This window comes from Rana temporaria, chromosome 3 (genome assembly GCF_905171775.1).
Source record: "Rana temporaria chromosome 3, aRanTem1.1, whole genome shotgun sequence".
NCBI classification, from domain to species: Eukaryota; Metazoa; Chordata; class Amphibia; order Anura; family Ranidae; genus Rana; species Rana temporaria.
This window is the reverse complement of record NC_053491.1, coordinates 253,015,364-253,029,394: the sequence shown is the minus strand read 5'-3', so window position 1 is coordinate 253,029,394 and position 14,031 is coordinate 253,015,364. Positions and strand designations below refer to the sequence as shown.

The following is a 14,031-nucleotide window of genomic DNA, read 5'->3' as shown; positions in this document are numbered from 1 at the left end:
TTCAGTCAATACAGCCAGCGCATTTGTACAATTACAAATTGAGAGTGACTTGAGGGTTATGTTATACGAGGCAATCCCGGAATAGGAACCTAACTCAATTCACTCTCAAGTGACGCAACGCGTAGGGGAGGAGCCTAGTGATGATACCCAGGAGACACAGACTGAGGAGCTTCATATTGTATCTAATTGTACAAATGTGCTGGCTGTATTGAGTGATTGTGAGTTTATTTGCATAATTCTGGCATAGAAGTTAGCATCAGCATATTGCGCTATGTTTTAATTCTCTCTGGTTTATTTGAGAGTTATGTTATACAAGGAAATCCTGGAATAGGAACCTATGTAAAAGCAATTGAAGCCTCTACCATTTGATTGGGATTGCATCTCAAACAGCAGGAACCTTTTGTATTGATTACTCCTCTTCAGGCAAGCTTATCTACACCAGCTTGTGGACGGTTTTTGTATATATCTTTTTGATATTGCTTCTCAGTTTTGCTCACTTATTAGCCATTTACACATGATCATTTGGATGACTATTAGGTGTACTTTATCAATCGTGTTTTATATTTTGTAGGTTGATTTTAGCGCAACTTCACACTTTTTTACACTTTTTCACAGTGTCAGAGTACATATTTGTTTAACACCAGAAAACAAACGCTCCTGCGCATGAGTGGATTGTCAGGCAGTCAATAATCCATAACGATGACACAGGCCTTGCTGCCCTTCATGGATGGGGGTATCCTGGTAACAAACAAAAAAGAAAACAAGGGCGCACCAGCCTAGTGTGTTACCGTTTGGATACATTTTATTAAAATACAATATGAAACCTACTCACAATTGTAGTAGAAAGATTTGCAGTAAAAAAGTAATTCCATAACTGGCTACAGCATGTAGAACCCAAACCGCACTCCGAATGGTCATGGAGGATGTGATGAGGGTCACTGCCGCTGACGCGTTTCAAAGCACAAGGCTTCTTCATCAGAGTCCAGCAGCGTACTACCCTCAAGAAATCCCTTTATATATACACACATATATACACATGCATCTGCACCACAGAGCAGGCAATGGAGGACCTCCTACGGGTCGTAAAGGCTCCTCCTACCAGAGTGGGAGGTCTTACAAAACGAACAACAATAGTAATAAGATAAAATAAGACACCTACAAGATGGGGCCAGATGGACGATCCTAAATAGTGCAGATCAGTAGCAGGGGTAAAACCACCACAGGCTCTATGAGTAACAATGTAACTGTGTATGTATATAAATCTCGTTGTCTCACAAGATATAGAGACGAAGCCTGTAGGTCGAATGAAGATGGTATTACTTGCCAGATGGTAGCGGCTGAACATATTTTTTTAGTTGCGGCTTTTATCATTTGTTTATCTTCTATTTATATTTTTGGCTGTATTTAAGACTTCACATCAGTGCTTGAGTCACTTTAATATTATACAAATACATAAAAAATTTAGCCTCCGTAATATATACACCTGTTCAGACACAATTTAGATGACCCAGGCTTACTCCATTACTTTAAAAAGACCTTCCATCAAACATCAAGCCAGCCAAAATGAGAAACAACTTCCCTCCCCTATATTTCCAGCTGACTAACGGAGTGCTTATTGAAAAGCCTGTGTCACAGCAGTCTGCCGAATGTCACTTACTCTTTGAGCTAAAAACTGGAAGTGCAAGCACATATCTGAAGGCATGTAATTTATGTTGATTTCCTAACAACCATTGAAGAGGATTTCATGCCCTCAATTCCTAGGAACATGGCAGTTAAGCTAACCATGGCAACTATGAGCTGGGTAGAAATTTTAATTTCAATGAAGCAGTCAGCTTTCAGTCTCCAGTTTTGGAACGTGTGGCCCATTCATAGCAAAGAAAAAAAAGGCCTGGTGTGAATAATGCATGTGCTCTACGCATTGTAACAGAAGAAACAAATATCAAAGGTTATTCTAGGTTTTTAAGACATCAGGCTGTATCGGCTCAGATGATGTTTAATTGTATTCATTTTCTACTGTTTTAAAGCCGTTCACTAGTTTGTGAGCAGAAAAGCCATATTATATCACTCTAATTATTGCAGCCTAAAAATAAACGGTGCAAACATCCTCATTTTGGTAATCTATTTCCGTGCACATAAAATCCTAAATAAATTAAGTCATTTGCATGATTAACAACAATCTAAGTCTGTGCAGATACTTGTAACAAATTAAAGCAATTATGATTTGCCCACATTAAATAGAATAAAAGCAGGATTTGTAAGATATGGCAGAGCATAATTACACAGTTTAGTGCACCCCGAACATGGCCGTCCTTTCCAAAGTAAAAAGAAGCATATACTGATCATGGTGCTTTTAAGAAATGTACATGAATGGAAAGGTTGGTCTGCAGCTTTTTTTTTGCTTTAGTCCATTGTAATTTTTTAGCATAGATAGACCTTTACTAAATGGATGGTAAATGAGCGGTGGTGGTAGGACTTTGGCATAAGTTAGTGGTCACTCTTTCAACAAACCCAACATCGGGAGTCATCTGATAAACGCATTTACACGAAAAGAAAAAAATGTAACTGGAGAAATTCAGTTTCAAAGGATTATGATCTTTATAGAAGTCTTAACCACTTAAGGACCGCCTAACGCCGATATACGTCGGCAGAATGGCACGGCTGGGCACAGGCACGTACATGTACGTCGCCTTTAAGAGCCCAGCTGTGGGTCGCACGCAACCCGGTCCGAAGCGCCGCGGGACCGGTGTCCCGCTATCGGTCACAGGAGCTGAAGAACGGGGAGAGGTGTGTGTAAAACACACCTTCCCCGTTCTTCACAGTGGCAGTGTCATTGATCGTCTGTTCCCTGATATAGAGAAAGACGATCAATGACATCACACATCCAGCCCCACCCCCCTACAGTTAGAAAAACATGTGAGGTCATACTTAACCCCTACAGCGCCCCCTAGTGGTTAACTCCTAAACTGCAATTGTCATTTTCACAGTAATCAATGCTTTTTTATAGCAATTTTTGCTGTGACAATGGTCCCAAAAATGTGTCAAAATTGTCCGATGTGTCCGCCATAATGTCACAGTCACGAAAAAAAAAAAAAATCGCTGATCGCGCCATTAGTAGTAAAAAAAAAAAATTATTAATAAAAATGCCATAAAACTATCGCCTATTTTGTAAACGCTATAAATTTTGCGCAAACCAAACGCTTATTGCGATATTTTTTTTACCAAAAATAGGTAGAATACGTATTGGCCTAAACTGAGTAAAACAATTTTTTTAATATCTTTTTTGGGGATATTATAGCAAAAAGTAAAAAATATTGAATGTTTTTCAAAATTGTAGAGGTGATCAAATACCACCAAAAGAAAGCTCTATTTGTGGGGAAAAAAAGACGCCAATTTTGTTTGGGAGCCATGACGCACGACCGCGCAATTGTCAGTTAAACGACGCAGTGCCGAATCGCAAAAAAGGGCAAGGTCCTTAACCTGCACATTGGTCCGGGTCTTAAGTGGTTAAGTTGGCCATACACATAGCAGTTTGTGATCAACTGAATATATATTGTTTTACAGTTTTCAAAAATGTACTTAATATATTGATTGAAAATATGATCAGCCAACCATAGATGTATATATTCGATAACCGACTAAAACCAATCATTTATTAGATCTGAATAGTCCGCCCGTGTGAAAGGAGCTAAACTCATAATATCTGCATTTTAGGACACACACCCACACAAATGTCAATGAACATGAATAGTACACACCCGTGCAGGCAAATACTGCCCACGCACAAGAGTAAGCTTAACTGCTTGCTGACCAGCGCATGACTATATACGTCGACAGCATGGCACGGACAGTCAGAAGGACGTATATATACGTCCCCTTTAGGAGCGCAAGATTATGGGCGCCCGCCGCAAGCTCTGTGAGCCCGACCGCGGGTCCCATGTACTCGATCGTCACGGGGATACCCAGGATTGTCTCATGGTGAGGAAGAATGGGGAGATGCTGATGTAAACAAGCATCTCCCCGCTCTGCCTAGTAACAATGACAGTGATCACCGCTTCCTGTAATCGGAAGCAGTGATCACTATCTTGTCACGTGTAGCCCATCCCCTCTACAGTAAGAATCACTCACTAGGGCACACTTAATCCCCTACAGCGCCACCTAGTGGTTAACCCCTTCACTGCCAGTGTCATTTTCATGGTAATCAGTGCATTTTTATAGCACTGTTCGCTGTAAAAATGACAATGGTCCCAAAAATGTGTCAAAACTGGCCGAATTGTGTCTGCCATAATGTCGCAGTCACGATAAAAAACGTTGACTGGGGTTTACAATCACCAAGTACACCGGTGTGAATGTGGCCTTTTGGTACAGTTTCCCTAAATATCCCCCTATAAACACATTTTAAAAATAAAGTATAATAAATATAAACAATAAACCGCAGTATTATGCAGTTTGGCTCTACTTTCTCATTGTTACAATGCACATTCAGCTCATTCAAAATGAATAGGCTGCAGAATTACACTGCAAGTTCCACTGTCTTCTAACCTCTACACCCCAATCCCACTCTGATCAACTTTGGAGCCCAACCCCCCCGTTATTCTCTGCACCCCAAGAACCCTTCTGAAACCCAAACCCCCCTGTGCTCTGCTCACCTCTGTACCCCAAAACCCTGTTGGCACACCTACAGTATATACCCTACTCTCTGCTAACCTCTGCAAGCCAACCCCCTCCCTCCCTTTTGATTCCCTCTAGGCCTACGATTTTCTCTCACCAGAATCTCAGGGCAGGACGGTTCTTCCCTTACAAACTACGCAGCTGTGGGCAGTGCTGGCCAAGTATTGTCCTGTAGGGAAAGGTGGAGAGCTCATGATTCAGAAAGCTGCCTCCCCCTGCCACTGCTTTCTACAGTGTTGACCAAGCTCCTGCTGTGCTGATGTTTAGTGGAGCGACAGGAGTTTCATCAGATCTGACAGCCTTTTTCAACCAGGATGCCCTGGCACACTTCTTGAGAAAGGCCGTTTTAAAGTGGTTCTAAATGTTCAATACAAAAACAAAACATGCCTTTACTTACCAGAGCAGATCTGATCACCTTCTGGGGTCCCCTGCTGTCGCTCTAGGTCCCTCCTCTTTATTGGGTGCCCCCATGGAAAGCCACTTTCCATGGGGGCACCTGTGTGGGCTCGTTACAAAGTCCCTCTGCTGCGTCCATTGACACCCCCAGCTACTGTGTCACAGCAGTCAAAGCGAATGGCTCCTGCTGCTATCAATCAGTCCAATGAGGAGATCGACAGCATCTGTAGCTGCTGCTCGTGGATCAGATCGGTGGGTGGCGGAGGACATTGGGTACCGTGCACACGCTAATCAGCTTTCTCACAGCAGAAGCAAGCCACTAGCTTTTCACCTGGTGATCCAGCCAGTTTCACTTCCTGTCCTACAGTGTCTCCACTCTGAATAAATTGAGATACCTTTGGACAGCAGCATTTTCAATCTGGGAGGAGCATAGTGTTAAAAGCATTAGCACATTTAAAGTGGAATTCAAAGCCTTTATACTCACCTTTCCTCCAACGGGTTTGTCCCTCAACAGCATCTTCTCCTGTGTGCCAGTTTTTGGCTATGGTCATTGGTTGGCACAAAATGCTGTCACTTCTGCCCATATGCAGGAGCCTATCATTCCAGCACACTGGGGCTCAGGCCGGCCTATGTGTCAAGGGGCACTGAATATGCAGGCAAGTGTATTTTATTGTAAGAGGCATTAACATGTTACTTCTGCAATAAAATAAGAAAACGGCCTGCTTGCAGCGTAAAACAGTGAAATAAATTAAAGCTGAACTCCAGCTAACATTTTAACCACTTGCCGACCGCCTCCAGTAGATATGTCAGCAGAATGGCTGGTGTGCGCAAAGCAATGTATGGGTAGGTTGCTTTTAAATTCCTGCCTTGCGGGCGCGCGCCCACCGCAAGCTCTGTGACTGTGCCCACGAGACACACGGACTCCATTGTCCGCTGGTGTCTTGCGATCGTGTTGCGGAGCAGCAGAACAGGGGCATGCCGTTGTAAACAAGGCATCTCCCTGTTCTGCCTAGTGACAGGACACTGATTGTCTGCTTCCTGTAATCGGGAGCAGTGATCAGTGTTGTGTCATAGGAAAGCCCAACCCCCACACAGTTAGAATCACTCCCTAGGACACACTTAACCCATTGATCACCCCCTAGTGGTTGACCCCTTCCCTGCCAGTGTCATTTACACAGTAATCAGTGAATTTTAGCACCGATTACTGTATAAATGACAAAGGTCCCAAAATAGTGTCAAAAGTGTCCGATGTGTCCGCCCGATAAAAATAGCTGATCGCCACCATAACTAATAAAAAAAAAAAATAATAATGCCATAAAACTATCCCCTAATTTGTAGACGCTATAACTTTTGCGCAAACCAATCAATATACACTTATTGCGATTTTTTTTACCAAAAATATGTAGACGAATACATATCGGCCTAAACTGAGGAAATTTTTTATATATATATATTATATATATATATATATATATATATATATATATATATATATATAATTTTGGGGAGTAATTATAGGAAAAAGTTAACAAATATAGCTTTTTTCAAAATTGTCGCTCTTTTTTTGTTTTTAGCACAAAAAATAAAAACCGCAGAGGTGATCAAATACCACCAAAAGAAAGCTCTATGTGTGAGGGAAAAAAAAAAAGAACGGCAATTTTGTTTGGGAGCCAGGTCGCACGACTGCGCAATTGTTAAAGCGACACAGTGCCGAATAGCAAAAAACAGCCCGGTCATTGGGCAGCCAAATTCTCCAGGGCTGAAGTGGCTAAACAGTTACAGATAAATGTTTTACATAAATAAAAGCTGTTCATTGTACACTACCCTATTGGTGGTAAAATGGCTTGTCTCAACCCTCTTACTGACAATTTTGCTGGACAGCTTAGCCTGCTAAAGGAAGTTGAAAAATAACAGACTTACAGACCAGACGGTGAAAACACAGGAAATAAAACTAAAAAAATTAATAAAAAAAAATAAAACTCTAATGCAGCCATTAGATCTAAGAATATATTAAAATATTTTTTTTTGGTTTAATGCATCCCCCATCCCAAAACATTAATTTACAGCACCTTTCTTGGGTGGTTGCAGGGGTGTGAAGGAATCCTTACGCATCTTCATGCAGGGTGAGATTTTCAAGATATGTTAAATCAAGATGTACTGCCACTTAACTAAAATTTAACAAAAAAAAAACCTACAAAACATTGGTTATTACGATTACCAAAACCACTTATTAACGTTCCAAAACCCAGTCAGCAGCCATCCCTGTAAAATCCAGCTGGTGTCAGAACATTGGAGGGGGGTAAAGCGGGCCTCACTTTTAATGCATGTAACCAGCTGGCATAGCACCTTACCGATTCATAAAGCAGACAGCAGTCCTATTCTCTAGAGCAAGTAAATGCACTGAAGTGTCCCCTTGGGCTGTGCACATGAGTCTCTTCATTCTAATATATTTCAGGATCTGTGTTGTGGGCTCATACTTTACTATCTTACTGACAGCTGCCACTACTTGAGCTTAATACTTCCCTAGATTGAACTCCTGGATTTCTATGAATGTATCAACCCCTGCAGGAAGGTAAATCCGACATGCTGCAATAAACACAGTTGCTGTTACTGTCATAAAATTAGCAAAAAAATATATATATATATATATAGAAACACCACATAAATATACTACAACATCAAATAAGGGGAGCACAATAGGGTATAAATGTACTGTATGTTATTCACACATTAAGATTTGAGATGCGATTTCACATGTCAAATCGCATTTCAAATCGGCGGCATTTGCAGGCAATTGTCGGCAATGGCACTGTCCTAATTGGTGCGACGCCGCATCGGCGCTGCAACGATTTCAAAAAGTAGTTCCTGTACTACTTTTTGTGATTTTGGGCCGCGATTTACATTGAACACTGCACAGATGTCTCTTAAATCGCGGCCGAAATCGCGGCAAAATCACAGCCGTAAAATCGCGATTTTGAATTCGCAGCAGTGTGAACCCAGCCTCAACCAAATTAAAAATATAGTGCTTGAGATGGGTGTAGCACAATTCAATGTGAATATAAACTATACTTATTGATCAGACTATACTCTGCAGGACTCGTGATGAGAAAACATGATAATGTGAACAAAAATCAACATATGTCTAAGAGGTGTCATATATAAAAGTGAAAACCACTATGATTAAAAAATTACAGTTCATGCATCTTCACAGTGCTTCTGGTGACCCACATTCAACATGCAACGCATGCTCACCAAATACCAAAATATGAATGGGGCATAGCAAGGAGGAGGGGAGCGGGCCAATAGATGATTGGTTGGCTATTGACCAATAGGATAATATCAGCCTTGTCACTTCCAGATTCCTATGTATAGACAGGCCATCATAAATATTAGACAGACTATTTAAGGGCTCATTTGAGGTCGGCTCCCCGCCTACTGAAGAAGCCCAATCTGAGGGCGTAGCACATATGGGTGGGAGGAGCCGAAGCCTGTGACTTAACATAGTAGTTACCAGAGTCAGCGTGGTGAGCTAATGATTTTGAACGTTTGGTATCTTGATATCCATGTAAGTGTTTTTAATCATTTTTGGTTTATAATAACTGTTTGGAAATAGAGAGCACTATAGTCTTTCTGCTTTATTTTATGGTTTAGTATGCTGATGACTGAGAAGAGAGGAGGGTAAGGGAGCAGCTATATCCCAAGATGGGAGGAAGGGTAGAGGATGGGAATCAGTCTGAGGCATATATGACTCTTTAGTGGGGTTGGGTATTCAAGGTGAGCAAGCATTGCACCTGAAGGTGGTGGGTCACCAGAAGCACTGAAGATACATGAACTGTGACTTCATCACATATTGGTTTTCACCTTGCATATAGGACTCTTCAGCTATATGTTGATATTTTCCTCATAATATTATGTTTGTTTTCTGAACACGAGTCATGCAGAGTGTAGTCTAATCAATAAGTATTAGCTCTAGATTTTGATTAATGTATGTATAAAACATACATATTTATACCCTATTGCATTCACCTTTTTTATGTTGTAGTACAGGGGTGGCCAACCTGTGGCCCGGGGGCCACATATGGCCCGCGGAACCCTCTGATGTGGCCCGCGACCTCCTGCTCTGGAATGGGGAGTTGACAAACCCAGATCGCAGGTTGCCAACCATCCATACCACAGCATTAGTGTTGTGAATGAAGCTTGTGGTAGAGGAAGAAAGCGGCTGCAGAGCAGCGCCCCATAAGCCAATGCTTCCTGTACAGCACTAGCTTTTGCCATGGGCGGAGTCTATGGCAAAGTTCAGCTAACCAGCAGGATAGACACAGGTGCAGTACGCTGCACCCGCAGTGTGGGCAGACCGCAGCACATCATTGTGAAAGCAGTCTTAGGCCCCTATCACACAATCGGCCCGACCCAATCGGATCCTCAATTCACCTCTATACAGCGGCAGATGTAAACAGACTTTTGTCCGCTTACGCCCGCCTACCTCCAATCCGCAGAATTTGTCCCCTTCCATCTGAGCGGATCAGAGGGCCTATAGAATAGCCGTGACCTGTCATCCGCCTGCTCTGCTTATTGTGGCCCGCGACTGGTTACCAAGTTGCTTAAGTGGCCCTCGCTCTTCAAAAGGTTGGGCACCCGTGTTGTAGTATATATATATTTTTTTTACAATATTGAAAAATATATATTATTAATAACGTCAAGCAAGGTCTGACAAAAGTATTGTGGAATAAGCAGTCACCCTTACATATTAAAAAGACTATGCCTCCCTTCATCAACATTGGTGTTTTTAACTATAAACTGTAAATGTCGATGCCATAAAAAAAAAAAAAAAAAACTTGCTAGACCCTGCTTGACAACAACTGTCACCGAGCATGATTTTCAAAAGCTTACTAAAATCGGGTCTGTAGTCCAGAATGTAAAATATACACTACATTGTGTACAGCAAATCAAAAAACAATTGCAATTAGCTCATCATGGCCTGACAGCTGTTATTCTATGGTGCCTGCTGAGTCAATGTGAAACTCCACGAATGAAAAAAAAAAACACATTGTCCTCGCTCAGCATTCAAAATAAAAAGGATGCCAGGACTGCAGCTTATTATCTAGCATGCAAACTACTATGAGGCATTACGGAGCAATTATATAGGGGTAACCAAGTTTAACTCGTCAGATCAAGAACATTAAGAAGCTGTCAAATAAAATAAGCCACTAACAAATTCAATTTGACTTTTTTTCCCAAGGAAATACAGTGAAATTTTATCCTGCTTAATGGTGGAATTTAATTAAAATGCAAAAAGCATAATTCAGAGGACGCACATAGCCAGTGATTCCATCAGTGTATCATTTAGCCTTCCCCTCTGCAGAGGTAATATGTATGTTTTGTTTTCCAAAGAGAATAAAATGCACAATACTATAAGCTTGAGGTTGACAAGAAAGTCGAGATAGGCCGAACTAAACGTGGGTCAACAACCCAAAATGGAAAGAAAGGAAGGATTCCCCTTACAGGACTTTTAAGGCCCTGGTTATTGTATGTACAGTTACCACGGATAGTACATAATCATAGTAAAGAGTAGAAAAAAAAAAGTATGAAAAAATATAATTTTATTATAGAAAGAGAAACGAGTCCTTGAACTACACCCAACACGTTGCAGAATTTCTTATTTCTTCAGATGTATAAAAACAACAGCCCTGAAGAAAGAAGAAATTGTGAAACATGTTGGGTGTGGTTCAAGGGCTCAGTTTCTCCATCACTGTGTTCTGGAACCCTTCAGTAGTATACAGTCTTGTCATTTTGACGACCATATGCACAGCCACATATTATGTTTACATGTATTTTGACAATATCTTTTATCTTTCTATAATCATTTTTATTTTATTTTTTTAATAGTTTTCTACTCTTTACAATGATTATGTAGCATCTGTGGTGACTGTACATTCAATCCCCAGGCCTTTTAAAGTCCCTTAAGGGGGAACCCTTCCTTTTCTAATAAGCTTGAGGTTAAAAAAAAAAAAAAAAATCTGTGTGTGAGTTTGTTGTATTATCCTTTCTTACCATAGTAAAAAAAAAAAAAAATACAATACAATACAATATATATATATATATATATATATATATATATATATATATATATATATATATATATATATATATATATATATATATATATATATATATATAAAAAACATACACACAATACAAACCTTAACTGCATAGCAAAAAAAAAATTTTCAACCAAAATACGCTAACGCGGAAAAACGCTATTATACACAAAAAACGCGATTGAAAAAAACGCTGAAATAACTTGAAAAACTCTGCAAAGCTACTGGCATTTTTATAACGTTATTTTAACATCCAGTGTGCATGAGGCCTTCTAGTTTTGTGTTGAGCAGTTTTTTAATGAGTAAGTAGTTTGGCAGATATCATGCAGCTCCCATATAATTTTCGACATCAATACTAGGAATTTTACTTGCCCAATATTCTGTAGACAACACGTGCTGTGCCAATGTCAATACTGACACACCCTAAAGGTATACAATAAATACATTTTTGGGTGAAAAAAGGGAGTCAAATTATTCCAAGAGCACCCCATCCTTTTCCAAGGTATCACTGGAATTGTATGTAACCACCAAGCTCCCTGTAATTATACATATATATATATTTGATTCCCCTACTACTTAATTGAGAGATAAAACATTGAAAATCCTCAAAATGCACACACTTCTCCTCTGGGCCTTTTTTCTTTATAGACTGAGTGGGGAGATTCTAATTAGTACCAATCTACTGTAAGTGCAGGAAATTTATAATTGTGACATTGATTTCTTTGCAGTTCAGCTGCTTTTTGAATGAGAGCTTGCCTCAAACACTAATGAAATACAAGATTAATTATTTGGGAAAGCATTTCCAGGCACTTAATGCTAGATGACTAGATCAGTAAACCACACTTAGCCCAAAAGCATTCTATACAACATTAAAAAAACTATTCTGCTAGGTGCACAAGTAATTTTAACATCCGTTAAAGCTTTGTGTTCTTCCGTTCATCCTTTGCCAAAGTTGAAATTGTGGCTCTATTAACTCTTATGCCTCGTACACACGATTGGAATTTCCGATGGAAAAAGTCAGATGGAAAAATTCCGATGAATTCCATCAAGATTACATAGAGAATATGTTCTCTTTTCCTCCGATGGAATTCAGATGTGAATTTTGTCGGACAAAGGTCCGATCGTGTGTACAGGGCATTAAAAGAAATCTGCCCTGAAAAAGACATGGAAGTGATTGCTTAGCTATGCCTCTGAAAATGGGGTTGTAATAAACCAAGAATGTCAGAATGACAACCAAGCAGCCATCATCAATTCCAAAAATGTTGGAACATTGTCTAAAATCTACATAAAAGAAGAATGAAATGAAATTTGCAAATCATTGCAATAAGGTCATTTTGAATTCCATGGCAGCAACACGTCTCCAAAAGGTTGGGACAGGGCAACAAAAAGCTGGCAAAGTAAATGGTACTGACAAAAGCCTGGAGAACATTGATGGGTACAAAAAGGGCACCTCATGTAGTCAGTGTCTCAGACGTAAACATGGGCAGAGGTTCACCAATCTGAAAAGCTGCATCTAAAAATTGTTGAACAAATTCAGAATAATGTTGCTCAATGTAAAATTGCAGACTTTAAATATATCATCATCTCATAATCTCAAAAGATTCTATGAATCTGGAGAAAACTCTGTTCACAAGGGACAAGGCTGAAATGCAATATTAGATGCCCTTCATCTTTGGGGCCCTCGGCACAGCAATTAAAAACAGGCATGAATCAGTGGCTGCAAAGAAGCCATATTTGAACACGACCCAGAAACGCTGTTATCTTATCTGGGCCAAAGCTTATTTAAAATGGTCTGCTGCAAATTGGAAACATTTCCTGTGGTCAGACAAATCCAAATTTCACATTTTTATTGGTAACCACTGGTACCTACCTATGTGCAATACAAAAGAGGGGGAGCTCCTAGCTTGTTAGCACTCAGTTCAAAAGCCTGCATCTCTGATGCAATGGGCATATTGCATATCTTCAAAGTTACCAAAGCTGAAAGATATGTCCAGGTTTAAGAGCAGCATATGCTCACTTCTAGATGTCGTCTTTTTCAGGGAAGGCCTTGCATATTTCAGCAGCACAATGCTAAACCATATACTACATCTATGACAACAGCATGGCTTTGTAGTAAGAGTATAGGTGCTTAACTGGCATGTCTGCAGTCCAGTCACCAAAATATTTGGCACATTTTGAAATGAAAAATACATAGACCTAGAAGACACAGGACTGTTGAGCAGTTCAAATCTTATATCAGCCAAAAACAGGACAACATTTCCCTCCAAAAAACCCAGGAACTGGTCTCCTCAGTTCCCAGATGTTTATAAAGTGGCGTTTAAAAAAAGTGAATATGCTACACATGGCCCAACTTTTTTTTAGAGTCAATTTAAAAATTACCTTATTTTTCTTAAAATTACAATTTGCTCAGTTTAAACATTTGACAGGTTTTCTTTTTTTTTTTATTATAAATAAATGTATAATATAAGCTTTATAAGATTTGCAAATTGTTGCATTCTGTTTTTATGCAGATATTACCCCAATTTTTTAAATTGGGGTTGTATTTTGAAGAGATCGAAAGTTATATATAAATATTTGTATTAAGGTTATTTAGATCCTAAAGATTTCAACTTTGTATTAAGTTTTACACACATTTGTGACATAATAATGCATGTGTAGTCATTAGCCAGAGATATTAGAGGATAGTCAGACATACAAGCATGAGTTAACTGCCATCAGCAATCTTTGCTTCCTGCTGCATCCCTAAACACAAATGGTTTGTGTTCTGGCCTATAAAGCAGAATGAGGGTGAAAAGCTGCAGGAAATTCTGATGCTGGCTTATCAGAGGGGTAAATAGTGCCTGCTATTCCCCCAAAAGTGGGTTGTGGC

At 39.9% G+C, this 14,031-nt stretch overlaps 1 protein-coding gene across 5 annotated transcripts in view; it reads right to left on the bottom strand.

Annotated features, from left to right (window-relative positions):
- PPP2R2B (protein phosphatase 2 regulatory subunit Bbeta) overlaps window positions 1-14,031 on the bottom strand; it is a 482,864-nt gene that overhangs the window by 41,096 nt on the left and 427,737 nt on the right. The window lies entirely within an intron of this gene.